We start from the raw sequence: 27856 nt of genomic DNA, 5'->3' as shown, positions 1-27856 counted from the left end.
GTCTTGTATGTCTTCCCATAGCTCTTTGTTCATATCTCTTATGACCACGTATTTGGTTATTCACGTGCGTCTCTTTCATCTATTGAATTTTAAGATCCTTAATAAGGACAGATTATGTATATTGACTTTTTATACTCAGAAGCTAGAAATAGTAGGCTCAGTGCTGTGTGCTGATTGAAAATACGAGGACAGGGCCGGCCCCGTGGCTTAGCGGTTAAGTGCACACGCTCCGCTGCTGGCGGCCCGGGTTCAGATCCCGGGCGCGCACTGACGCACCGCTTCTCCGGCCATGCTGAGGCCGCGTCCCACATACAGCAACTAGAAGGATGTGCAGCTATGACGTACAACTATCTACTGGGGCTTTGGGGGAAAAAAATAAAAATAAAATTAAAAAAAAAAAGAAAATACTAGGACCTAATGCTTATGGGAATGTAAGTTTTATATCCAGGCAGACTTTAAATGGGGTTTCATCATATATGAAATAGAACTCACCATCTTCCTCTTTAGCTCCTTAAAGTTTCTCCTCTGGATTCCTTTATCTGGGAGGCAGAGTGGTCTGATGAAAGGAGCACGGGCTTTAAAGTTGACCAGATGGGTGACTTGGGTAAGCGTCTCTGCCTCGCCCTGCACCCATTTCCTGAGCTGTATGGGGATGATTACAGTTTCTTGCACAATTCCAAGGCCCAAAGTGAGCATATGTGGTTAGGCTTTGTCACTTATGCCTTCATCCATACCCTTATCATTTCTCACCTGGATGTTTCGCTGGAAGATGATTGTGCTGTTCTTTCAAGCCATTCTCCACACTGGTGTTTGTGAAGTATAGATCTGTCACCACTTTCCTGTAGTCCAGTACTTCTTGATCATCTCCAGAATAAAAGTCACATTTCTTAGCTTAGTACTGTAGGCTCTGACTCCTGTTTCATGCTTCAGTACTGTATCTTTATGTTTTCATGTTGGTTGATTCCTCCAGGAAGCAGATACAGACAAAACACCAAATTAGAAACACACGAGATTTATGGAGGGAGGAGGCATCTGTGAAAGACAAGGGGGAGAGGCTGCGGGAATAGGCAGGACAAGCTTTAGGTTGTGATGCTGGTCTGAGACCTCTGCAAAAGAAAAGGGGGATGGAAGGATGATTGGGTAGGAAGGGCCTCAGACTCTGGTGCAGCTCTGAGAAAGTCTTGTCCAGCCCAACAAGGAGCTTTGATGCAAAAATTACCTAAGGAGTCGTCCCTGCCAGTGAGGAATGGCGAGCCTTGCTCAGTCATTGGCTGGAGCTGCCTGAGGAGAGCATAGCCTCAGCTTGAAAGTTGAGGCAGATCCCACAGACACCCACAGCTAGGAGCTGTCAGCTAACGGTGCTCCTTGCAGCAGATTCTCACTTGAAGATGAATCTGAGAAGCTTACCTCATAACTGCTGCAGTCGGTTCTGTATTCTCTCGTCTGCCATGCCAGCTGCCCTCAACAACCAGTCAGGAGAAAAGACTGCCCACTTTGTGCCTGTAACCAAGCTTGCTGAGCAAGACCAGGCTCCACTGGAGCCCGTGGTCTAATGGGGGAGATAAATGCTAGTCAGATATCACACACATAACTTCCCACTGCACTGGGTGCTCTGAAGGAAGGGAAGACCATCTGTGGGAGCAGGTGACAAAGGAACTTGAATTCCTTGGATTCATCATCTCTTTCTATCTTTGTGTGTGTGGTCCGTGTGCCATAACATTCTTTCGTAGTAACATCCATGAACACATACATAGGTGACCAGATGTCCCATTTGCCTCAGCTAGTTCTAGTTGATTCCATCTATTCCAGTGTAATTATTAGCATCACTCTCTCTCATGCTCAAAATGCCCCAGTTTGAATAATGTATGGTCATTTATTTGCTAAGAATTTGTATCATTCTAGACATTTTATACAAAATACTCATGTAATGCTAACTATACCTTTGTAATGGTAACTGTTTTCTTTTTTTTACCATTTTACAGTGTGAAAAGTGAGACAGAGGTTCAATAACTCTATCAAGGTCACAGAGCCAGTGATGCTGGGATTTGAACCCAGGCAATCTGGCCCTTAGCCTGTACTCTCAACCTCCAGGCTATTTTGCCTCTCATGAGGCTTTACTTGGAAAGTCCTCCCCTGATGCCCTGCTCCAACCCTTAGCCTGGCATGGCCGTTTCCTGTGGGATCCCTTCGTACCCTGTACGTGCCTCTGTTACAGCACATTGTGAGGGCCGTGGAGACTGTCTCTCACTCCTCAGCCCCCTCCACCCCAGCAACTCACATGTACTGAGAGCTCAGGAAATCTGTGTGATGACTGAATCGGGACAGATGAGAGTCATTGATGTGTGCCACATGGACTGTTAAGCTGGAACAGGCCCTTGGGTGAGTTATTTTGCTCCTTTTTAGATGTTTTTCCCCTTATCCAACCTTCATAGTTTATTTACCTTCTCCCCCTGGCTGGGGACAGCCCCAGACCTACCCATTTATGAAGACTGTGGACAAAAAGGGATATCTTTGAAAGAAGTGTATTCCATAGTTCTTTATTTTCTCTGTTTTGTTTAATTCTCCTTGTGATGTCACATTCATTGGGCAATTTATGTTTCTTTTCATGTCCCTGAAGTAATGTTTTATTTTTAGATAGTTCTAACCCAGAGAACATTCCAAAGACAATGATATTTCTGGGTTTGTTATAAAGGAATGTATAATTAAAAAAAAAAAAAAACCCATGTTTTGCAGTTTTCTAAGGGACTTGCAAAGGGATAGGACAGGGAGATGAAGGTGTGTTTTTCGCCTTGACTCTTGCTTTACCTTCTCTCCTTCCATAGGGGCTAGTCCTGAGGTAATGTAAAAAGGGGCATATAATAATTCTAAAAACTTCACGCTTCCTTTGTGTTCAGGCTAAGACCTTCTTAGATAAATAAAATTTCTTAAGATATTGAAGATGAAGCTCTTGACATAGTTATAGGGAGCAGAGAAAAGGTATCCAAGAGGTTATTCTTCACCCAGGAAGCTTTCGATCATCTGCACAATGCGTACCCCAGTATCATGGAGGATAAGATTTTATTTTCAACCATTAGATTTTAAAAATTTTGTAGATTAAAAAAATTATTAGGAATTTTCAACTGACAAAAACCAAAGAGAACAGTATCATGAACCACGTGTACCAGCTTCGACATTTATCTACATTCTGTCAACCTTGTAACCAGACTTTTTTTTATAATTTTATTTATTTATTTTTCCCCCGGCCCCAGTAGATAGTTGTATGTCATAGCTGCACATCCTTCTATTTGCTGTATGTGGGACGCGGCCTCAGCATGGCTGCCAGCAGCGGAGCGCGCGCGCTTAACCGCTAAGTCACAGGGTCGGCCCAAGACTTGCCTACCTGAGTCATGAATGCTGGGCTCTCTGGTCAGTTGGTTTTTCTTCCAATGCTTGGTTTCCCTTTGGTTAGACTCCTTTTCCTCTCACTGAAAAAAATCAATCTTTTAGACCTATTCCAGCCACTATTCCCTTCTCTCTCCACTCTAGAGAAGAAATGGCCTTAACGTCATGGTTTGGAACAGGATACTATGCAGTTATCTCCTCCTAAAAATGGCGTAGACATCCAGGAGCTATCAAAAGGCACAATGTCCTAGAACAAGGGGGACAAATAAAGGCAATTCCTGCTGGAATGATGAAGGCATCAGAGCTGGTCTTTGAAGAATTATTAGCTTTTGGGTGGATGATGAAAGTTATAGTAGTTGGAATTTTTTATTATAATGACAATAATAGCTAACATTTTTGGCATGCTTACTACATGACAGGCACTGTTCCAAGACTTTACATGTATTAAGTCTCACAGCAACCAAGTGAAGTGCTAGAGTTCTTAACATCCCCATTTTACAGATGAGGAACCTGAGGCACAAGGGAGTTAATTCACCCAAGGGCACACAGCACAGGGAGATAGTGAGACGTTCAGACATTCCTGGGATCATAGAGTGCGAGTGAAGGTCAGGGAGACCAACTCCTTTATTAAAGAAGCCTTAGTGCAAGAGGTAAAGTGGCTTCTCCAGGACACACAGCGAGTGGGTGGCAAAGTTGAGACTCTTATCCAGGACCTGCCTTGGACCTGGTGTGTTTCACTTGTACCATGTGGCCGTCTCCACTGCCAGATGCACCTCAGGAGGCCTTATGATATCGGTGCTTTACCTTTCAGCTTCTGTTAGGATGGACTCTTCTCTTACTGTCTCTTCCTTCCAGGAACATTTTTTGCTTTATTTTTTTTTTTATCTTCACTCTGCAAATTGTTGAACTTTGTAAACATTTAGAGAATATAGTTCGTTCAAAACATGGTGCAAAGTCATTGTAAAGTTGGGCAGAGTCTCCTGCCTCCTCTGAAGCTCTCAGTATAAAATGAATTATTTTCATTCCTTTTTTCCATTTCCTCCACCTTACAACCTCAAAAGAGTGATTGATGTCTGAAGAATAATTTCTTTCTCTACTACCAAAGGCATTGCTCCCTGTGGTGCTTATTCACTTTATATTTTACTTTTATAATGGAGAAAGTCGATACAAAGCAAAAATCCAATGTGAAAGGAACACTGAAGCTCATCACTGATTCTCAAATCAGAGGCTGCAACAAGGGGCAGGAATATGTTTGTTACAGGGTTTCCCTTTTCCCTTCTTACTTTCTAATGCATGTACTGTATACTTGTGGATTTTTATCTATTCACTATGTTGCAATCAATTATAGTCATTATTTTTTGACCAAATTTGGCCATGGAAAGCCTCTTTAATCTGGTTCTTGTGTCCTTTTGACATAACCCCATTAGTCTTTGAGTCCTTTCTTGCTTTCTGTGAGACTGAGATATCCCAGTAAGATGTCATGTTGTATGTTCCTGCTAGATTTTTCCTTTTTTTGTAATAATTTTTATTGTTTTCTTTTGTGGAAGAATAGAAGGAGTAGTTTAGATTAGATTAATTTTAGAACTCCTTGAAAAAGTTTGAAAGCCATTAGTTGGATCAATGTACTATTTGTGATATTTAACAGTTATTTCAGCCTTCAAGAGCAATATTTTTAGAGTGGAGCCTTATTTTGGAAATGGAATTCATAAGTTTTCTAAATCAAGGGTTTCTATTTTTTACTAATTTCATCTTTTCTCTTTTTCGACTTTTCTACTCATTTCTCTCTTTGACTGCTGAGTGACATTTTAAAGAGAGAGAAGAGAAAGAACGCACTGATGATTGCTTACTCAGGAAATTTCACATGAAAAGGCATGGAAAGAATTCTTGTATACTGATCCCGTAGAGAGAGTGGTGAAAAGGATGGCATACCCAAATGTTCGCTGTCCTTCATGGCCTTCTCTGCTCCCTGTATTTGAGGCTCTCCCTCTGCCCCTGAGCCCCGCTGGCGTGTCCAGTGTTGGCTAGAGGTAAGAGCAGTTTATTCACTTCAGAGCCAGATATGCCTGGAGTCACATTTTAGCTCTCTTCTTGCTTAATCTCTGGAGCATTTGAAGTTTTTTTTTTTTTGCCCCTATTTGTAAAGTGAAGCAAAACCACCCTTGTAAGTTTGAGGTGAGGATTAAATGACGGATTCTGCACAGTTCACATGCAGGACCTGAGACACAGCAAGGGTTTGGTAGTTGTTGAACTCCTTCTACCTTGTATGATATATATTTATACTTGCAGGGTATGTATCTGCCTCATTTCTCTAAATTTTATTATTAAATATAAGACAACTACAAAAACTGCATAAAATAATTACAATTTAATGAACTATTATAAGAGCATTCTTTTAAGCATCATCCATGTGAAACAGGTCTTGTCTTCCTCCTTTGGATGAGGTACTCTGTGGTGAACAGGACAGTTTTGATTTCACAGAGCGGATGTTTCTATTGCACCTTCTACTGCCAGAAGTCAGACATGGGAACGAGAGGTGACATTTCATTTAGCTACATTAAGTTGGCCCAAATCCAGCAAAGACCATGTTAACAGAAGGGAGAGCTCTTTGTCCAGGACAGTGTGGTTTGGGCGTTGCTGTGGATTAGCCACACAATTCCACATCCCACTTATGTGGTTATGGAAAGATTGGCCCGTTGTGCAGTTTTTAAATCACAAAGTAACTAGGAAAAAAATGCAGATATTTAGAAATCCTTGTGCTCATCCCAGAAATCTTAAGCTCCTACTTGTAAAAGGAAATTCAGAATGTCAGGAATCCTTGAGGAGGAACATTCAACTTTAGGATCTGGGCTCTGCTCGACTTTGACTCAGTGGCGGTCAGCAGCAGTTGGCTGCAGTCCTGATACAGATATACTTCACTCACCTTGGTCACCCTCTTCTCTGGCTCCTCCGTTGTTACACTCTTTGGTTGTGACCCTGCTTTGTATCTCCTTGACCTGCTCCCTGCTCTCCAGGTCTCTGGGCTGGATAGAAAGCCTGGGCGAGTTCTGAACACTGCCTCCAGGAGTTCCGTTGTACCTTACCATCCCACACTGACTCATCTTTCTAGTTCTACCTGGTTTGGATCTGATAACCCTGCAGGATAAATCTTCTGGAAACTGTCTCCCATGCTGCATGCCTTATAAGCACAGGAGGTGGCACCTTGCTCTATTACCCAACCCTGGCCTGGGAGATCAGACACTGGCTTCCGCTGGCTTGAGATTAACCAAGAGAATGTCTTTTTTTTTCCTCCTTTTTGTTCTTGTTTGCTTGTTTTTTGTTTTTGTTTATTTTTATGCTGGCTCTTAAAAAATGTCATGAAGCCATGGCATTATGACAGTTAGCCCTTGGCGTTGCTTTTTGGAACCAGGTGAGCGAAACTTGCTTCTCTCATTAAGATTAGTTGGGCCAGGCCCACACTGTCTGCCCCAGAGCACCCTTCATGTGCTCCTTGGCATTGCTGGTTAGCTTGCTCTGGGCCTTGTCTCTCTAAAAAGACTACAAATACTTTGACAGCAAGGACAATGTCCATCTTTCTTCCTTGACACTTGAGCACTTAGTGTTGTCATCCATCTACCATGTGTGGCGGTAGCCAGAGGAGAGCCCTGAGTTTGCTGTTTTGTTTTGCCTAGCCATCACCTAGCAGATCAGGTCATTGCCTGTCCTGTCATTAGCTCCAACTAGCTGGTGCCCACTCTCATTAGAGAACTTTCGGAGAACTACAGATAAATATAATCTTGGTATCATACCTGTTTGGTGAAGAGAAAAAGATTGTTACTAGAGTGTTGAAATTGACTTTAGGATTTTCTTTCTCAGTCAGGGCCCAAATATTTTAGCCCATGGTAGGCATTTGGGACAGTACAAAGGAGGATGGTCATGGTCCTTGCTCTCAAGATATCTGTGGTCTTGTTGGAGAGACAAGCTAACCAGCAATGCAAGGGCATCTGCGGAGGGTGCTCTGGGACAGATAGCATGTGCTGCAAGATTGTCAGAGGGCAGGAAAGGCCTCACAGAGGTGATAGAACATGAAGGTCTTAAGTTGGACCTTCATGCGTGGGAGGATTCTTAAGGGCAGAGAGGAGGGCTTTGGAGGAGGAGACCAAGGTGTGAACAAACTGATGTGCAGGATATATCTGAAGGAACTGAGTAGAAAAATTAGGCTGGAGTAGAAAGAGGATAAGACAAAGTAATGGTGGGTAAATTGAGAAGGGTTTGTTATAGATCATAGGTGGCAATAAATGCCTGCCTGAAGGATTTGGGGGTGAGAAAGTGTTCTAGTGAAGGTGATGTTCTCAGATTAGCCTTGGAAGGACCTGTGGAGTAGTAGGAATGGGGCGATGCTGAGAATCGAGTAATTGTGGGGATAGATTGCTGCTGGGGTACCTTTTTAAGTAGTGAAGCTTAGGCCACTGTGTTCCCCTCTTAAGCTATTTCCAATCCATTTTTATAGATCTGTGCTAGCAGTTCATCACACAGAGAAGAATTTTTGCGTGATTCATGGTGCCAGGCAGTACATTCGCTGTATTTGAATGTTTGACTTGGAATAAATATTGACATTAATAACTCTTTTTACGGACGTTTCTGATGGATAATAGACATTTCAGTAGCTTCTTGCTAGACTGACTCCAACAGTCATGAAGTTGTGGCATGACGTAGCTGTGTGGGACCAATGAGGTAAGCTTACTCTGTCATTTAAGATTAGCTGTGCCGTGGCCACAAATGCCATGAGCAACATCTACTGTGTGCAGCCCTGGTCACTGTGCACATTGATGCATGGGAAGGTCGCTATCAGAATATCAGTTGTCTGGTCATTTTGCCAGTTTATATTCTGTACCTTTTTTATAATTTTAACATATATTTTGAATTTTTTATTGAATATATCTTAGTTTTTTGTTCTTTTAAAGAAAATGCATATGAATCTTATATTTTTGGCTGTAATTAGTTCATTTTTGATAGCCTTTTTTGTCCACTTCACTCTGAATGTGCCTCATGGACTCTTATAGTGCTCTATGGTCAGGTAAGTTTGGTGACACCAATAGAGATGTCACTTCATATGGATGGTGACTGAGTAGGCAGTGAACTTGACAAGGAAGGAGAGGAGAGAAGAGGTTCAGGAACCACAGAGAGGCTGGCTTAGTGAATATCTACCTTCCTTAATGCCAGATTTGTACCACACTACATGGTCCAGAAGTGCAAGCTAACTCTAATTTCCTCACTCTCAGTGGAAAAATGCTAATGGTCTGGTTGGAAATCTTGTTCACTTATAAGCTGACCTGCTGAAGGTAGGTCTGACTATCTTGAATAGACTGAAAATGGATTGTTGCCTGGCTGTATACCAGCATTTGGTAAATATTCCAAGTTCAATAAAATGTCAGTTTAGCATATGTTCAATATGTAGAATTAATTCCTGTACCAAACTACACAGAAATGAAAGGCTCAACTAATGGAATTTAAAGGCAAGTCACACTCTGCCAGCTTTGTAGGTTGAGCATAAGCAGCAGATTAAAATGAGACCAGCAAACATGAACACGGTAGGGATGAATGAAGGTGACCAGTGGGTATTATAGGCATGTTACTGAAACCCTGGAGAACTTGTGGCAAGTGCCTAATTACAAAATGAAGCTTTCATTACATGAGAAGGAGATCATTGCTTTTAGAACATATAGATTCCCACCCTGGGATCTGTAGTCTTTCCCATTTAAAAAAAAAAAATACACAACTTCCCTGAAGGTCTTCACATAAAACACCTAGAGCCAGGCAGAAGGTTGTTAGTTAGCATTTCTGAACTCTCTGGAATCTCAATGCAGTGATGTAATTCTCATTGCTTGATAAATATAACACTTCTTCAGTAGAGTCTTTTCCCTTGTCTTAATTTTAAAAGGAAATATCACATAGCTGCTGTTTTATTGGGGACCAGTATAAAGGCTCTTAAGGTCCATGTATCAAGACTCTTTCCCATCAGCTGTGGGCAGGATGACTTGAGGACAAAGCCATCAATATGCACCAATGAGTTGTTGCCCACCATTATAAAGACATTATGTACTCATCTATTGCCAAATAAAGTTTGAGAAGTCAATGCATTACTATTCCGAAGTTGCATTTTAAAACAGTTTGGAGTTTTTCCTTTCAGTATAATTTACATGCATATAGGTATATATTTTTTATTTTATAAAACTGGGATCCTACTGTTTATAAGAATATATGCCCTACATTTTCACACATCATATAATTTACCATGTCATTAAGTATTCCTTGAGAATTTGAATTTTAAAGGACTGAATAGTATTCTGTTAAATAGATGTCCCAGAATTTGTTTATTAATGTCTCCCTTTTATTAAATGATTATCTGCTGTTTTTTACTTGTATAAAACAATGATGGTCGTCCTTGCACATTAGACTAGTGTATGTGAATTTTTTAGGATAAATTAATGTAAGTAAAGTTATTGGTTAAATACATACATTTTTAATAAACATCATCAGAATGCTTCCAAAAAGCTGACTCCATTTTATATTTCCTTGAGGACTATGAGAGATTGTTTCAATGTGCTCTACCAACACTAAGTATTACTGTTAAAAAATTATTTGTGGATTCATAGATAAAACATGGTATCTTAATTTGTATTTCTTTGATTACCTGAGAAATTGAATTTTTTCATATATTTATGTACTTGTATGTATTATTGCTTTGGCTTATTCTGCACTCTGGAAAATGATCCTCTTTGCAGATTGGCTTCCTCAATGAGCGTGAGTGATGGGAAATCATAGTTTATAACTAATTACAAACCCAGGCAAAGGATAGCCATTCTTATGGGTTTGCTGATTAGATCAGTAGCTTTTATGTCTGCTTAATACACAACTTTCTGTTCCTTATTAATTCTTTCTCTGATGTTTATTGATTATGGTGTATAATATGGCTTAGTAAGTCATTAAGAAAACTATCTGATGGAATAGTTTTTCTTATTATGAATTTACAAATTCATTAGTGTCATACTTCTAAAACTTTGCATATTTTGTTAAATTCTGCTCTCAACTTATTCACCACCAACCTGTTCAAGTTCTTTGGCCTGAGGAAGATTGTGAGAGGTCATCAAGTTTATTTTTCTGCCCTTAGGCAAAGCCTAATCAGACTAGGCTGGAAGAGGCAGTGGAGAGAGAGCACTAGGTTAAGTCTGAAGGCTTGGTTTTGAATCCTGGCCCTTTGAGGACTGGGCTGAGCCGAATCTCTCTGAGCCTTAGATTCTCCATCAGTATGATGGGGATAATAATCCCAGCTCTACTCACCATAAAATGTGTTTATTAAAAAATAAAGGATACATATAATAAATATAACACATAAAATACTTGGTAAACTTTTATAAAGTATAGAAATGTAAGGTATTGTAGAATTTATTCTTTTTATTTCATTAAGGAATTCAAATTCATGAACTGGATAAATATTGATTAACATTGACTATTTTATATGTGGCCTTCTGGTTTACAGGCCCCAAAGTCTTATTACAAAGCTTGGCTTGTACCTAAAAGAGCACGCTCTCCTTTTCTCTATACATCTTCTCTTTCTAAAAACTCTGATAAAGAGATACTTCTCTGATTTGAGAGACATCTAAAAAACCATCATGGTAGCATAAGAACACGAATGTATCATGCTTGATTTGAACCTCTCTGAAAATATGCATTATTTGGTTATCTTCTCTTGCTAAGTTTCACCTGGTCTGTCCCTGTCTAATAAAATACTGAGTCTATAAATTATGGTGACTTCAGCAGTACTTAGAGCTTCAAAAGTGCAAGGCATGCCTTGGGAGGAAGCTTGCAGCTTTTTCCTCTGATAGCAAACTAAGGCACTCTTCTCTGATAAGTGTTGAAATGGTAGGGAGGGTAGCCAGGAGGAACAGTCCATCATTTCAGCCTTGAATGTATAAACAATTAAGTGATGCAAATAAATCAACTTCATTTCAGATCTAAACTGACAAGGAACCAGCTATGAAAAAGGCATCAGATTTCTAGAACATTCTTCCATGTTGATTAGTTGGCATACCCAGAGTGCTGTGAAACATCTCCGTTGTTCCCTGAACTCCAGGGTCTAGAACTACGGATGATAGTATCCTCTGCCTCTTTCACCCAATGATATTTAAATTTTTCTTTCTCATAAATTTTAATTTTATAATTATCTTTAGTATTACAATTTAAAATGTATCAAAATATAATAGTTTTTTAGAATCTTAGTTTTTTTTAACAACATTTCCTCATAATTCTACAATGGCAACATAATGGCCATTATTATTATTTTAGTTAATTTTTGGCCTTTTTAAAAAAAGGCATGGTTGTATAAAGTATAATCATAGATTATATTCAGTATTATAAATTGGATTTTTTTCACTTAACTTTAAATCCTAAAAAGCTTTTTAAATTTATAGTGTAGTCTTGATAATGTTAACTGTCAAGATAATGTTAGTAACAAAATCATTTTCCATCAAGCAATCATACTCTTAACCATCCTCTATTGTAGGACGTATCCATAGCTTCTAATTCTATAGTACACATTGAAGCTATATTTATAATACATTCATTCATAGAAGCAGCAAATATTTAAAAGTGAAAAGGGGAATTACGTAGAAGGAAACGGCACAAAGCTATGTATCTAAAAAAGGTCACTTAGACATATCTGAAAAAGTTACTCTGTCATATCAGTAGCTTGGGAGGAAAAAGATAATCTTACTTTTAATATTTTATATTTGTAGATAAGGATTTGAAAAGTTAGAATGAAGTCCCACTTGAAGTGGGGAGCTGGAACTGTCCCTGATTAAAGCCTGAACCCTGAACACACTGCACTCTTGGTTGGGGGGAGTAGAATCCTCCCTCCTGGCTAGGAGAATGCAGGAAAGCTTGTTCCTCAAGCCCTAGGTGGGCAAAGTCTGGAGGCAGAAGATCTGCTTCTGGGACTAGTTTTCCATCTTTATTATGTGTATGATCTTAGCAAGTGACTTTGTTTCTCTGGGCTAGTTCCATCTTATTTAAAAGTAGAGTCAGATCAGATAATATCTAAGACACTTGCCAACATTCTCTAATTCTGTGATTTGTGAACATCCTATCTGCTCAGTATTGCTCCGAGTGGTCTGGAATTAAGGGAAATTAATATGACTTACCGAGTGAAGGAAACTTAATTCTGATGAAGGCTGAAATTTCCCAGAACAAATGAATTGAAGGCCCAATGCAACTTGCTCTAAAACATTTTTATGTCTTTCCTGGCATTTCATGTTTACTGTTAAGACAGCATATCTTATTGAATTGGAAATCTGGCTACGAATAGAGATGATTTCAATCCATTGAAAACTCAAGTGGTGGGTGCTGGTTCCATTTTATCCTGCTCCTTGGCCATCCATGAACCTGTCGTTTGCATTTCTAACAATTGTGATGACAGTGAGGGGAGTTGATGAGTGAAGTAGGCACCTTGGTAGCTAAGAAGGTCTTAGAAGCTTTAGTTGTTATAGTTAATAGACCAGCTGTTGTACGATGGCAAATATTGTGGCCCAGGTTTCCAGTTTGGTCCTTGTTACCTAAGGAAACTTCTCTCATGATGTGAAAATATGCAGGTTTGAGTTTGTTAACTCTCTCATAACCCCTGTCCCTCCTGATTAACTTCAGAATCAATCTTTCTCTCTTTCTCCCTCAACTCTCATGAGTACATGTAGACACACACAAGATGCTGCTAGCCAGGTTGATCACCTTTGGTACTAGTGGAAAGAATACTGCATTTATTCACTTCAGGGCAACTCAGTTATAGTCTCAGATCAGCCACTTACTAGCTTTTTGGCCTTGGATAATTTATCAAACTACTCTGTTTTCTCTTCTGTAAAATGAGGACTTTGGCTAGAGAATCTCCAAGATCCACAAAATTATACTTTCAGGAGAATAAGGCCTGAGACATAAATAAATGCAGGCTTGGCCCCAAGCACATTGGTAAAGCAATACATGCTGTTTTCCTCTGGAATTTTCACCTCCCTTTCTGTGCACCTCATCATTCACTTTCCCTCCTTCCACTCCCCTCAGCATCTGGCACCCAGTAGCCTTCTGCTGCCTCCTCCTGCCTGGCCCCTTTGAGCAGTAGGTTAGCAATTTTATGCCATTTCCTCAACCATCTCTCCCACTTGGCCATATTCATATGCTTGCCATCCATCAACATTCAGGTTAAATGCATTCTCCGTGAAACCATATTTGATCCCCTCATGTAGTGTTAATCTCTCCTATCTACTAACTTCCATAGCACTTATCTCATTTTTAAAACTCATGGTATTTATTCCTGCTTTGTAGATATAAATAGTATTTCTTCTACTGAATTATAGCCCCCTGAGGGCAGAATTTATATCCCAGTTCCTGGTATATCTGTTAAAATGAATGAATGAACAAACAAGGGAGGGAGTTAGTGAATGAATTCATCACTGTATCCTCACTTGGTCCTATGGTGTTCAGTAGTAGACCCTCAATAAATGTTGATAAATGAACGATTCTGCTTTTCCTATCATTCCCTCAGGCCCTTTCTAGATAACTAGCCTCTTAATTTTGATTAATTAATGAAGAGGTTATTAATAGCTGATAGCCTGATATGTTGCCACTCAGAAAGGAATTCGTGTTTTAATAGTGGATTCAAAGACATGACTCTTTAACGATGTACATTTCAGATAATGGGCTAGAGGAGGTTTATGGGATGTGTGGGTGTGTGTAGTCAGGGACAGGAAGTGCTCCCATCTACTGTGCCGGTGCCTGCCTCACAGTCTCTGTGGAAGGTGATCTGATTTACATGTATTAACTTTTAATTTGTTATGCAAAACAAAAATTCTCCATAGAACACTTAATAATTGTGGCAAAGCCAACAGCCAGCTGCTGTTTTGTTCCCTTGCAAATATTCTTTCCATTCAACTGCCGTGTTTTCACTTTTGTCATCTTGGCCGTGAATCTGTAAGCTGCACTGAAGAAGGAAGACTGTCTAAGGTTATCCCAAAGAATGAAGCTCTGGTGGTCTTAACCTCTTCCACAGTGTCTTCCTGGGGCACGTGAAGCACTGCTCACTTATAATCACTCTTGAGGATGCAGTGGGTGTCATTTCTCAATGGGACTGGGGATGAGGGAGACTCTTACGATGTCTCTACTAGTGAACACCTGTCTTTCTTATCTCTTCGGATTATATCTGTATGGTCTCGCTTCATCCAGACACACAGTTCTGATGGCTCTGCCTCCTCCACCACCATCCACTGTGCCTTTCCTATAACGTATGTCAAAGCAGACAATAGATGGTAAAGAGCAAACAAAGCAAATTCTGAAGGCCTGTTTGTTTTGTGACTATTCTTTAATTCAGTCATTGTGCACTTTTCTGTGGATTATATTTCTCAGATTCTAGAAGACCAAATATATCTAAAGAATTTGGTGTAATGCCCAGCAGAGTACTGTGAGTGACTGAATAAATGACTAGTGATGAGAGAATGGTGGTTTGCAAATATGACAACTATGAAACTAGGGCAAAATTCGACTTACCTTGAGCAGTTGGCCCCAAGAGGAAACATTTGTTGTTTCGGGGAAGGAGATGCCAGTTGTCCATGTTTGTACTGCAGGTATCTTCCCTCTTATTTTCTCCTCTGTCAGCCCCCTGCATGTTAGAAACGTTATGTATACGTGGGAGGGAAAAACCCCTAGAACTTGGTTAAATTGGCCATTCCAAACAATGTTGTTGAAGTTATGTAGAGGTCGTTGTGGAAGCAAGATACAGCCATTGATCTGTCTCCAAAATGCAGTGTGTATAGAAAAGCAATCACTCCAGGTTTATAGCTGTGCAACTGTGGTGCTTGGTATTTAAAGAATCGATTTAAATGTCTTATTCAAAGAAAAACTTTAACAATGTTCTGTGGCGGTGAATGCATTCCAAATATGCTGGAGATTGAAGGAGTAGACAAAAAGTAAGGGAAGTAGATTTCTTATGGTTTAGACTTATGATGATGAAAATGTGACCATTTTTTAAATTTAATTTCTTAAAATTTTTATTCAATTTATTTAAGCTAAAAAAGAAATTCACCCATTTCTCCTACCCCCCACCCTCCACCTCGTGCAACCACTAATCTGTTCTCTGTATCTATGAGGTTGGGGTTTTTTGTGTGTTTTTTAATGTTATTGTTTTAGATTCCACATATAAGAGAGATCATATGGTATTTGTCTTTCGTTTATGCAGCACTGGACACTTAGGTTGTTTCCATGTCTTGGCTATTGTAAATAACACTGCAGTGAACATAGGGGTGCATTTATCTTTTGAATTAGTGTTTTCATTTTCTTTGGGTAAATAACCCAAATTGGAATTGCTGGATCATATGGTAGTTCTATTTTTAATTTTTTGAGGAACCTCCATACTGTTTTCCATAGTGGCTGCACCAATTTACTTTCTCACCAATGTTACCAGTGTATTGGGTTCTTGTTGTCCCTCAGGATAGAAATCAAGAGAGACAACAAATGGGACTACAGAAGTAAAAGTTTATTAGCTTGTGCACAAGGGAGGCACAAGGGAACGGGTGCGGAAAGGGACAGGTGACCAGCTTGTTAGGGAGTGGGATTGTGGGGCTTTTATCAGGCAAAGTCTGGGGAGGAGTGCCTTGTCATGGCACGTAGAGGCGGGGTTTTTCTTGCACTTGTGCTATTGTTCGACATGCCACCACATGGGTTGCATGTGTCATTAGTGTGCTAGCTCTCCACCCCTGGGTGTAATTTTTACTATGGTAATGGGGCTAGGGTCACCTTCAGACAATTCCTGGGTGCTAGGGCGATTGTGTAAGCCTGAGAAAGTCCCGAGGCTGTGGAATGTGGATCTTGGTGGTCTCTATCTGATTCTCCTAGCTTGCTGATTGGTTAGGGGCCTTATCTTGTTAGGCCAGGGGCCTTGCAGATGACCCTATCTCGTTAGGCTGGAAGCTCTCTCACCAACAGTGCACAAGGGTTCCCTTTTCTCCACATCTTCACTAAAAGTTGTTTCTTGTTTTTTTTGCTAATAGCCATTCCAGCAGTTGTGAGGGCATATCTCATTGTGGTTTTGGTTTGCATTTCTCTGATGATTAATAATACTGAGTATTGAATTTTCATGTACCTGTCGGCCATCTGTATGTCTTGTTTGGAAAAATGTCTATTTAGATCTTGCCATTTTTTAATCAGATTGTTTGGTTTTTTTGCTATTGAGTTGTATTAGTTCTTTACATATTTTGGATATTAACCGCTTATCAGATATATGATTTACAAATATTTTCTCCCATTCATTAGATTGCCTTTTCATTTTGTTGATCATTTCCTTTGCTGTGTAGAAGCGTTGTGGTTTGATGTAGTCCCACTTGTTTATTTTTGCTTTTGTTGCTTTAGCTTTTGGTGTCAGATTAAAAAAATCATCACCAAGACCTATGTTAAGGAGCTTACTGCCTATGTTTTCTTCAAGAGTTTTATGGTTTCAGGTCTTATATTCAAGTCTTTAATTCATTTTGAGTTAATTTTTGTGTATGATCTAAGATAGTGGTCCAGTTTCATTCTTTTGCATGTGGCTATCCGGTTTTCCCAACACCATTTATTGAAGAGACTATCTTTTCCCCATTGTATATTCTTGGCTCCTTTGTCATAAATTAATTGACCATGTATGCATGGGTTTACTTCTGGGCTCTCTATTGTGTTCCATTGATTTTTTTTATGCCATTATCATACTGTTTTAATTACTATAGCTTTGTAATATAGTTTGAAATCAGGAGTGTGATGCCTCCAGTGTTGTTCTTTCTCAAGATTGCTGTAGCTATTCAGAGTCTTTTGTGGTTCTATTCCAATTTTAGGATTGTTTTTTCTGTTTCTGTCAAAAATACTATTGGAATTTTGATAGAGATTGCATTGAATCTGTATATTACTTTGGATGGAATGTTCTGTAAATATCTGTTAAGTCCATTTGGTCTAACATGTCATTTAAGGCCAATGTTTCCTTATTGATTTTCTGGAAGGATAATCTATCCATTGATGTAAGTGGGGTATTAAAATCCTCTACTATTATTATATCGCTATCTATTTATTCCTTTAGGTCTGTTAATATTTGCTTTGTATATTTATGTGCTCCTGTATCTGTATAAGCAAACTTTTGTTTGCTTTGGGTAGTATGGACATTTTAACAATCTTCTTCCAATCCATGAGCACTGAATGTCTTTCCATTTCCTTGTGTCTTCAATTTCTTTCATTGGTATGTTGTAGTTTTCAATGTACAGATCTTTTACGTCTTTTGTTAAATTTATTTCTAGGTATTTTATTCTTTTTGATACAATTGTAAATGGGATTATTTGCTTAATTTCTCTTTCTGATGGTTTGTTATTAGTATAAAGAAATGCAACAGAATTTTGCATATTGATTTTGTATCCTGCAACTTTAGTGAATTCGCTTATTAGTTCTAATAGTTTTTTGATGGAGTATTTAGGGTTTTCTATATATAATATGTTATCTGCAAATAGTGACGGTTTTACTTCTTCCTTTCCTATTTGGATGCCTTTTATTTTTCTTGTCTAATTGCACTGGCTAGGACTTCCAATAGTATATTGAATAAAAGTGGTGAGAGTGGACTTCCTTGTCTTGTTCCTGACCTTAGAGGAAAAGCTTTCAGCTTTTCACCATCGAGTATGATGTTAGCTATGGGCATACCTCAGCCCCTGGCCCCTGGGGGCAGCTTTAGCTTGGGCATGTTTCCTGAGTGCCATTGGGGCTAGGAGATGGCTCCTTGGCTCTGGCTCAGAGCTGTCAGTGTGGCTGGATAAAGGCTTCTGTTGGGGAAAAATAAATATATGGCCTTTATCATGTTGAGGTACATTCCCTCTGTACTCTCTTCATTGAGAATTTTTATCATAAATGATGTTGAATTTTGGCAAATGCTTTTTCTGCATCTATTGAGATGATCATGTGATTTTTATACTTCATTTTGTTAATGTGGTATATCACGTTGACTGATTTGCGGATGTTGAACCATCCTTGCATCCCTAGAATAAATCCCATTTGATCATGGTGTATGATCCTTTTAATGTATTGTTGAATTTGGTTTGCTGATATTTTGTTGAAGACTTTTGCATCTATATTCATCAGGGATATTGGCCTGTAATTTTCTTTTTTTGTGATATCCTTATCTGGTTTTGGTATCAGGGTGATGCTGGCCTCAGAAAATGTGTTTGGAAGAGTTCCCCCCACTTCTGTTTTTTGTAAGAGTTTGAGAAGGATTGATATTAATTCTTCTTTGAATGTTTGGTAGAATTCACCAGTGAAGCCATCTGGTCTTGGACTTTTGTTTGTTGGAAGGTTTTTGATTACTGATTCAATCTCCTTGCTAGTAATTTATCTGTTCACATTTTCTATTTCATCATGATTCAGTCTGGGTAGGTTGTTGTATGTTTCTAGGAATTTATCCATTTGTTTTAGGTTGTCCAATTTGTTGGCATATAATTCTTCATAGTAGTCTCTTATGATCCTTTGTATTTCTGTGATATCAATTGTAACATCTCTTCTTTCATTTCTGATTTTGAGTCCTCTCTTTTTTCTTTGAATCTAGCTAAAGGTTTGGCAATTTCGTTATCTTTTCAAAGAACCGGCTCTTAGTTTCATTGATCTTTTCTATCGTCTTTTTAGTCTCTATTTCATTTATCTTTGCTCTAATCTTTATTATTTCTTTCTGTCTGCTAACTTTGGGCCTCATTTATTCTTCTTTTTCTAATTCCTTGAGATGTAAAGTTAGGTTGTTTATTTGAGACTTTTCTTATTTCTTGAGGTATGCATTTATCACTGTGAACTTCCCTCTTAGAACTACTTTTCTGCCTCCCATAAGTATTGGTATGTTACATTTCCATTTTCATTTGTCTCAAGGTGATTTTTGATTTCTCTTTGATTTCTTCTTTGACCCACTGGTTGTTCAATACCATGTTGTTTAGTCTCCACAAATTTTCCAGTTTTCTCCCTGTAATTAATTTCTAGTTTCATACCATTGTGATTGGAAAAGAGACTTGATATGATTTCACTCCTCTTAAATTTATTAAGACTTGTGTTGAGCCTAACATATGATCTATCCTGGAAAATATTTCATGTACACTTGAAAAGAATGTGTATTCTGTTGATTTTGAATGGAATGTTCTGTAAATATCTGTTAAGTCCATCTGGTCTAACCTATCATTTAAGGCCAATATTTCTTCACTGATTTTCTGTAAGGATGATCTAGCCATTGCTGTAAGTGGGATATTAAAATCCCCTATTATTATTATATTGCTATCTCTCTATTCCTTTAGGTCTGTTAATATTTTTCTTTAGATATTTATGTGCTCCTATGTTGGGTGCATAAATATTTACAACTGTTATATTTTGTTGAATTGATCCCTTTATCATTATGTAATGCTCTTCTTTGTCTCTTATGACAGTCTTTGTTTTAAAGTCTATTTTGTCTGATATAAATGTAGCCATTCCAGTTTTCTTTCACTTTCCATTTGCATGGGATATCTTTTTCCATCCCCTCACTTTCAGTCTGTGTGTATCCTTACATCTAAAGTGTGTCTCTTGTAGTCAGCATATAGATAGGTCTTGTTTTATCTCTTGAACCAACTCTGTCTTTTGATTAGAGAATTTAGTCCATTTATATTTAAAGTAATTATTGATAGGTATATACTTATTGCCATTTTGTTAATTGTTTTCTAGCTGTTTTTGTAATTCCTGTCTGTTACTTTCTTCTTCTCTTGCTGTCTTCTTTTGTGGTTTGATAACTTTCTTTAGTGGTTTTCCTGTATTCCTTTCTCTTTATCTTTTGTGTATTTACTATAGGGTTTTGCTTTATGGTTACCATGAGGCTTACATATAACAGCTTACAACAATCTGTTTTAAGTTGATAACCTAAGTTTGATCCCGTTCTAAAGTTGAATACTTCTACTCTCCCCTCACGTTTTATGTTTTTGATATCACATTTTACATCTTTTTATCTTGTGTATAACCTTAACTAATTTTGTGTATAACCTTAACTAATTGTTATAATCATAATTATTTTTACTACTTTTGTCTTTTAACTTTCATACTAGCTTTATAAGTAATCCACTACCTTTACTATATATTTATTTTTCCAGTGAGATTTATTCTTTCATATGTGTTCTTGTTACTAATTAGTGCCTTTTCTTTTCAACTTAAAGAAGTCTCTTTAACATTTCTTCTAAGGCCAGTTTAGTGGTGATGAACTCCTTTAGTTTTTGCTTGTCTGGAAAACTCTTTATCTGTCTTTCAATTCTGAATGACAACTTTGCCAGGTAGAGTTTTCTTGGTTGGAAGTTTTTTTCTTTCAGTATTTTGAATTTGTTGTGCTGCTCCCTTCTGGCCTGCAAAGTTTGTGCTAAAAAAATCTGCTGATAGTCTTCTGGGGGTTCCCTAATCTATGGGGGTTTAGACTTCTTTTTTTCTTTTTGCACATCCTTCCATATACTTTATTTTTTTATTTTTAATTTTTTGTTTATTGCAGTAACATTGGTTTATAACATTGTATAAATTTCAGGTGTACATCATTATACTTCTATTTCTGCATAGATTACATCATGTTCACCACCAAAATACTAATCACAACCCATCACCACACGCATATGCCAAATTATCCCTTTCACACTCCTCCCTCCCCCCTTCCCCTCTGGTAACCACCAATCCAATCTCTGTCTCTATGTGTTTGGTTACTGTTGTTATTATCTACTACTTAGTGAAGGAAATCATACGGTATTTGACCTTCTCCCTCTGACTTATTTCACTTTGCATAATACCCTCAATGTCCATCCATGTTGTCACAAATGGCTGGATTTCATCGTTTCTTATGGCTGAGTAGTATTCCATTGTGTATATATACCACATCTTCTTTATCCATTCATCCCTTGATGGGCACTTATGTTGCTTCCAAGTCTTGGCTATTGTGAATAACGCTGCAGTGAACACAGGGGTGCATGTATCTTTACGCATTGGTGTTTTCAAGTTCTTTGGATAAATGCCCAACAGTGGAATAGCTGGATCATATGGTAGTTCTATCCTTGCTTTTTTGAGGAATCTCCATACTGTTTTCCATAGTGGCTGCACCAGTTTGCACTCCCACCAGCAGTGTATGCCAGTTCCCTTCTCTCCACACCCTCCCCAACACTTGTTGTTTCCTGTCTTGTTAATTATAGCTATTCTGACGGGTGTGAGGTGGTATCTCATTGTAGTTTTGATTTGCATTTCCCTGATAGTTAATGATTTTGAACATCTTTTCATGTGTCTGTTGGCCATCTGTATATCTTCTTTGGAGAAATGTCTGTTCAGATCATTTGCCCATTTTTTAATTGGGTTGTTAGTTTTTTTTGTTGTTGAGATGCATGAGTTCTTTATATATTTTGGAGATTAAGCCCTTATCAGATGTATGGTTTGCAAATATCTTCTCCCAATTGTTAGGTTGTCTTTTCGTTTTGTTGATGGTTTCCTTTGCTGTGCAGAAGCTTTTTAGTTTGATGTAGTCCCATTTGTTTATTTTTTGACAAGATACAGCATCCATTTATGATAAAAACTCTGAATAAAATGGGTATAGAAGGAAAGTACCTCAACATAATAAAGGCCATATATGACAAACCCACAGCTAATATCATCCTCAATGGTGAAAAACTGAAAGCTCTCCCACTAAGAACAGGAACCAGACAAGGATGCCCACTGTCACCACTCCTATTTAACATAGTACTGGAAGTCCTAGCCAGAGTAATCAGGCAAGAGAAAGAAATAAAAGGGATCCAAATTGGAAAGGAGGAAGTGAAACTGTCACTATTTGCAGATGACATGATTATATATATAGAAAACCCTAAAGAATCCACCAGAAAACTCTTAGAAGTAATAAACGAATATGGTAAAGTTGCAGGATACAAAATCAACATACAAAAATCAGTTGCATTTCTATACACTAACAACGAAGTAGCAGAAAGAGAAATTAAGAATATAGTCCCATTTACAGTTGCAACAAAAAGAATAAAATACCTAGGAATAAACTTAACCGAAGAGGTGAAAGATCTGTACACTGAAAACTATAAAACATTGCTGAAAGAAATTGAAGACGACACAAAGAAATGGAAAGATATTTCGTGCTCTTGGATTGGAAGAATTAACATAGTTAAGATGTCCATCCTTCCTAAAGCAATCTATAGATTCGGTGCAATCCCTATCAAAGTTCCAACAACATTTTTCACAGAAATAGAACAAAGAATCCTAAAATTTATATGGAACAACAAAAGACCCCGAATAGCTAAAGGAATCCTGAGAAAAAAGAACAAAGCTGGAGGTATCACACTCCCTGATTTCAAAATATACTACAAAGCTATAGTAATCAAAACAGCATGGTACTGGCACAAAAACAGACACACAGATCAATGGAATAGAATCGAAAGCCCAGAAATAAACCCACACATCTATGAACAGCTAATCTTTGACAAAGGAGCCAAGAACATACAATGGGGAAAAGAAAGTCTCTTCAACAAATGGTGTTGGGAAAACTGGATAGCCACATGCAAAAAAATGAAAGTAGACCCTTACCTTACACCATACACAAAAATTAACTCCAAATGGATTAAAGACTTGAATGTAAGACCTGAAACTATGAAACTTCTAGGAGAAAACATAGGCAGTACGCTCTTTGACATCGGTCTTAGCAACATATTTTCAAGCACCATGTCTGACCGGGCAAGAGAAGCAATAGAAAAAATAAACAAATGGGACTACATCAAACGAAAAAGCTTCTTGGGGTTTAGACTTCTGATGGTGAAAACATAACCATTTTTTAATGTCTTACTGTGGTGATTCTAGAATGCATTTATTGTGATTCTGTGCTGTAAGTACAGGCGCAAAGGAGTTGTTGATAATGACCCAATCTGGATGCTTTTACCAAGCCTTGAAGTTGGTTTCAGTTGCAGACTCTGCATTTTTTATAACTCCTGACCCCTCAACCTATCATTTTTGAAGGAATTAGAAAAATAACACTGGTGGTATTTAAAAGGATAAAATTAGAAAACACTGTATGCTTAATAGTCTGTTTTTTCGCTTATAAAATGGTCTGATAATATCTTCATCATAAGAGCTAAATGAACTAATGTATGTGAAGCCACTTTGTAAATTATAGACTGCCTTATCAATTTATTATAGTCTTATTATAAAATGGAAATAGTCTTTCATCTCCAGTTTTTGTCACTTTGACTTTCTATCTAGTAATCACATATGCATAGAGGTGGCACTGAGAAGGTTGTTTTAAAATTATCTGTTGTTTTATTAATGTCTATTATATTTGCAATTTTATTGTTTTACCACTATGTGAATGTTAGACTTGTATGTAGAATTCATTTGTAGTTTGGCATCATTTAGTAATTATCCAGAGAGACAGAAATGTGGTTTACTTTTACTTTTCAGGACTAGATCTCTTAGTAAAGGGAGATAAACCTTATCATATCAATTACTATATATGGATGCTACAATGAACTCATCCATGACTTCATAAAGAACTAGTAGTGGGATGCCAAATGTAGGAATATTTGCTTTAGGTTTATTACCTCAGCCTTCTGGTTTTGGTTTGATTCAATCTGAGAAAGGCCAAGTAAATCAAGGACAGAGAAGGGCTGCTTTGTGAGGGTGCATTGAAAAAATGCGAATTCTGCAGCCTGGATAGATACTTACCAACAGGATATGTGCTCTAAATCAATAAAATGGTGGAGTTAGTATTTGTTCAGTACCCTCAAGAGAGTACTCTTTAAAACTTGAAATAAACATTAAGACTTAGATTCCACTATCCATTCCAGCAAATCTGAAACTGGGAAGTAATTTTTTTCTAATACTTTTCTGATTATAGAAGTAATATGTTAATTGTAGAAAATCTAGGAAATACAGTCAAGCACAGTAAAACGAATTAAACTGTCACCCCACATCATGGAGATCATTGTTGTTAATCATAACCATAATCATTGTGAATAACCTTTCAAGCTTTGTTGTGCGTGTGTTTATATCTGTATCTCCATATCTATACCTAGTTCTGTGTGTCAACCTTTGATATTCAAAATTGAAATTATATTGTTTTTGTTACCTAAATTAAGAACATTTCGTCATTGTCACATGTACATATGTGAAATATCCATTATTTAGATTAATCATAATTTATCTGTGCCCTATTTTTGGACATTTCAAGCTGTCTCCCACTTTTTGCTCTTATATCTAATGAGACAATGAAAAGAACCTTGTATGTAAAAATTTGGATGAAATTTCCACAGTATTTTATCATGGACAATGCCTAAAACTGGAATAACTGGGTCAAAGTTGCCTATAGTTTTAAGGATTTTTTAAACATACTGCCAGATTGTCCTCCAGAAGAGTGCAGTGAGAGCTTCCATGATCATACCACTTCACCGTTGTCTCACCAGCTTACCATGTACTGTTTACTTTAGGCACTGAGTGCAAATTATATTCCTCTCACTATCCCAGCCTTAGTTAAAGCTTCATCATTTCTTCACTGGTTTACATCAGCAGCCTCTAGCCTTGACTCTCTCCAAAGTGTTCTTCACGTTTCCAACATGATCTTTGGCAAACGGGAATCTTATCACATCAGTGGCTCCTCTGCAGTCTTTATTTGAACCTACATATTCTAGCATGTATGCACAGCTCGTGAGGATTTGTAGTCCCAACCTCTTCAGCCTCTTCTGTAGACACTTGCCCACTTACAGTCTTGGCTTCACGCCTCTTAAATTATGGTGGAAGCCTTATGATTTGAGGCATGATTTTTAATAAAAAATATTGGTTAAAATAGGGAGACATAAAAATGATACATCTTAAAATTTTTATTTTAACTTAGAACATATAACGCGAGCAACTTTTCATTGAAGAACCAAGGCCTTTCCTTAAGTGGTTCCACTTGTCAGAGTCAATCATCATTTTTCTTTCCACACCCATGATATGTCACTTATGAGTTCCAGTTTGGGTTTCTTTCAAGTAGAGTGAATACAAGAGCAGAATCTTCTATGTTGTTAGGCTATATTTTTCATTCTTTAATGGCTATATTACACCTAATTTGATAGTACTTTTTTGGGCGGCTAGTTTTTTTTTTGAGTCTTTCCAAAGGATTCAACCTACTTTTCATAGAAACTGTAACTCTTTTGAGTCACACTCATATTTCATTGGCTCATATAATGTTTAATTAAATTACATGATTATAATACCAGGCACAACTGGCATACACAGGTTGGGAACCAACTTAAGTGACTCTTGGCAAGCATATCCCTCAACTGAGGGAAGCAGTAAGTGCCCAACCTACTGGAGAGAAGCCATCAGGTTGAGAGTATTGGGGTTGGCACGAGTGTCAGTAAGTGTGTCTTTCAGAGGGAATGGTGAAAATTTGTTAATTTAGGAGTCAGTTCACTAGAGGTCAGTGAAAGGAGTTTTTCACTGACAAAGTTTTTCACTTTGTTTACAGTTTCCTAAATGAGTCATGGTCTCTTCTTTCCGTATCCTTAGCCTGCTGTTCACTTTCAGATCTTTGCAAATTGAACTCTGGTATCATGACGTCTTCCAGGAAGTTTTCTCTTTCACAGCCCCTCCCCTTCCAGCTAGTTGCTCCTCCTATATGCTCACTTAGCACCACATGCTTTTCCCTGTTAAAATGCGTATTGTAATTTAATTGGTTTTAAATGTCCCTGTATTAGACTGCGAGCCCAGTGAGCACAGGGACCACGTCATTTGTCTCTGATTCCCTAGCATCTGACAGAGTCTTGGCTTTTAGAAAGTATTGGATAAATAAACTTGAATTTGTTTTTTCAGTAAATGGTACAACCTGAAAATATAAATACCACACATCCTCATATTAAGACACATTTAATGTTTCTGAAATTTACATAGGACTTAAAATAAATGTGTTTGTTTTCTCAATAGGTGTTACTGAATTGATGCTATATCTTAAAAAGCACAGAAATGAGAGTGGCTTAAGAAAGGTTAGATCACTTCAGGAACAGCTAAACCTTAATGAGCATAGTCATTGAGTGTAACAATATTCTTTTATAAGCACCCTCTGTGCTGCTGTCCGGATCTTTGTTCTGGGCGTGAGTAACCAGTGCAGCTTTTCTTTTTGACTTCTAAGTCCTAAGGGGGACTCAGGGTAGGGAGGTTGTGTATCTCAGTGGGTAAGAACGTGAAGACTGGAGTCAGAGTGCCTGGGTTCACATCTCAGCCCTGTCTCTTACTCTGTTCCCTTGGACAAGTCCAGTCCTCACTTTTCTCATCTATAAAGTGAAGAAAGTCATAACTTTTAAATGATCCATAAAAACCACTTAGAGCTGCTTACTACAGTATACCTTCAATGTATGTTTGGAGCTGCTATTGCTATTATTGTGATACCAAAGAATTCATAAAAGTGACTCTATAAATAGTATAATCACGGAAGGATTCATAAAATGATTTTATAAATAGTATCATCCTTCCTGCACACTCATTGCAAGGACTTCAAAGAGGAAGTGCTAAGTAGGTAGATATCTGGATCTGGAATCTACCGTTTACCAGCTATAACATTGTGGGTTACTTTCTTAACGTCTCTTAGCCTTGATTTCTCTACCTATAAAATGGAGATAATGACAATGCAAGACTCAGAGGGTTATTACAGATATTATAGGATGCGTGTAAAGTATGGCTCCTGGAAGATAATAGCTGCTCAGTAAATGTTATCTATCTCTGGCAGTTATAATTCACAGTCACAGACTTGGTGTTTATTGTTTAAGCTGCTAAGTTTTAGGCTAACTTGTTTCACAGTAATAAGTAACTAATACAGCATGGGTTTTAAAAGAGTGAGTAATTAATCTTATTTAAATGATGTTGAACAGATTGTAAAAAACTTGCCTGGGGCCGGCCCGGTGGCGCAAGCGGTTGGGTGCGCGCGCTCCGCTGCGGCGGCCCGGGGTTCGCTGGTTCGGATCCCGGGCGCGCACCGACGCACTGCTTGGTGGGCCATGCTGTGGCGGCGTCCCATATAGAGTGGAGGAAGATGGGCACAGATGTTAGCCCAGGGCCGTCTTCCTCAGCAAAAAAAGAGGAGGATTGGCGGATGTTAGCTCAGGGCTGATCTCCTCACAAAAAAAAAAAAACTTGCCTGAAGTCTGAGAACCTTATTTTTTTTCTGTAAGCATGAGGGGGACACTGAAGGGTTCTGAACATCAGAGTGCTTGGAAAAATAGACTATTGGAGAGTCTCTTGCGTATGGAGTATTTACAAATTAACTGAATTCCATGGCATTTGGGCCAGAAAGCAGTCATTAAGGGATTAAATACCTTCCTAAAATTTCTGTCTCATCTTTTTTTGAGTCTGAAAACCTTAAAATCTGTATCTGACTCTTTTTGCAATCCTAGGAATCATATTTTTATTTTTCTAATTA

General features: G+C 38.2%; 1 protein-coding gene across 3 annotated transcripts in view; it reads left to right on the top strand.

Moving 5' to 3' along the window:
- Positions 1-27856, top strand: part of TMEM108 (transmembrane protein 108) — a 306238-nt gene that overhangs the window by 41641 nt on the left and 236741 nt on the right. The gene's annotated exons all lie outside the window — the stretch shown is intronic.

Source organism: Diceros bicornis, chromosome 2 (genome assembly GCF_020826845.1).
Source record: "Diceros bicornis minor isolate mBicDic1 chromosome 2, mDicBic1.mat.cur, whole genome shotgun sequence".
Taxonomy (NCBI): domain Eukaryota; kingdom Metazoa; phylum Chordata; class Mammalia; order Perissodactyla; family Rhinocerotidae; genus Diceros; species Diceros bicornis.
The sequence above is the reverse complement of the archived record's forward strand: the minus strand, read 5'-3'. Positions and strand labels throughout refer to the sequence as shown.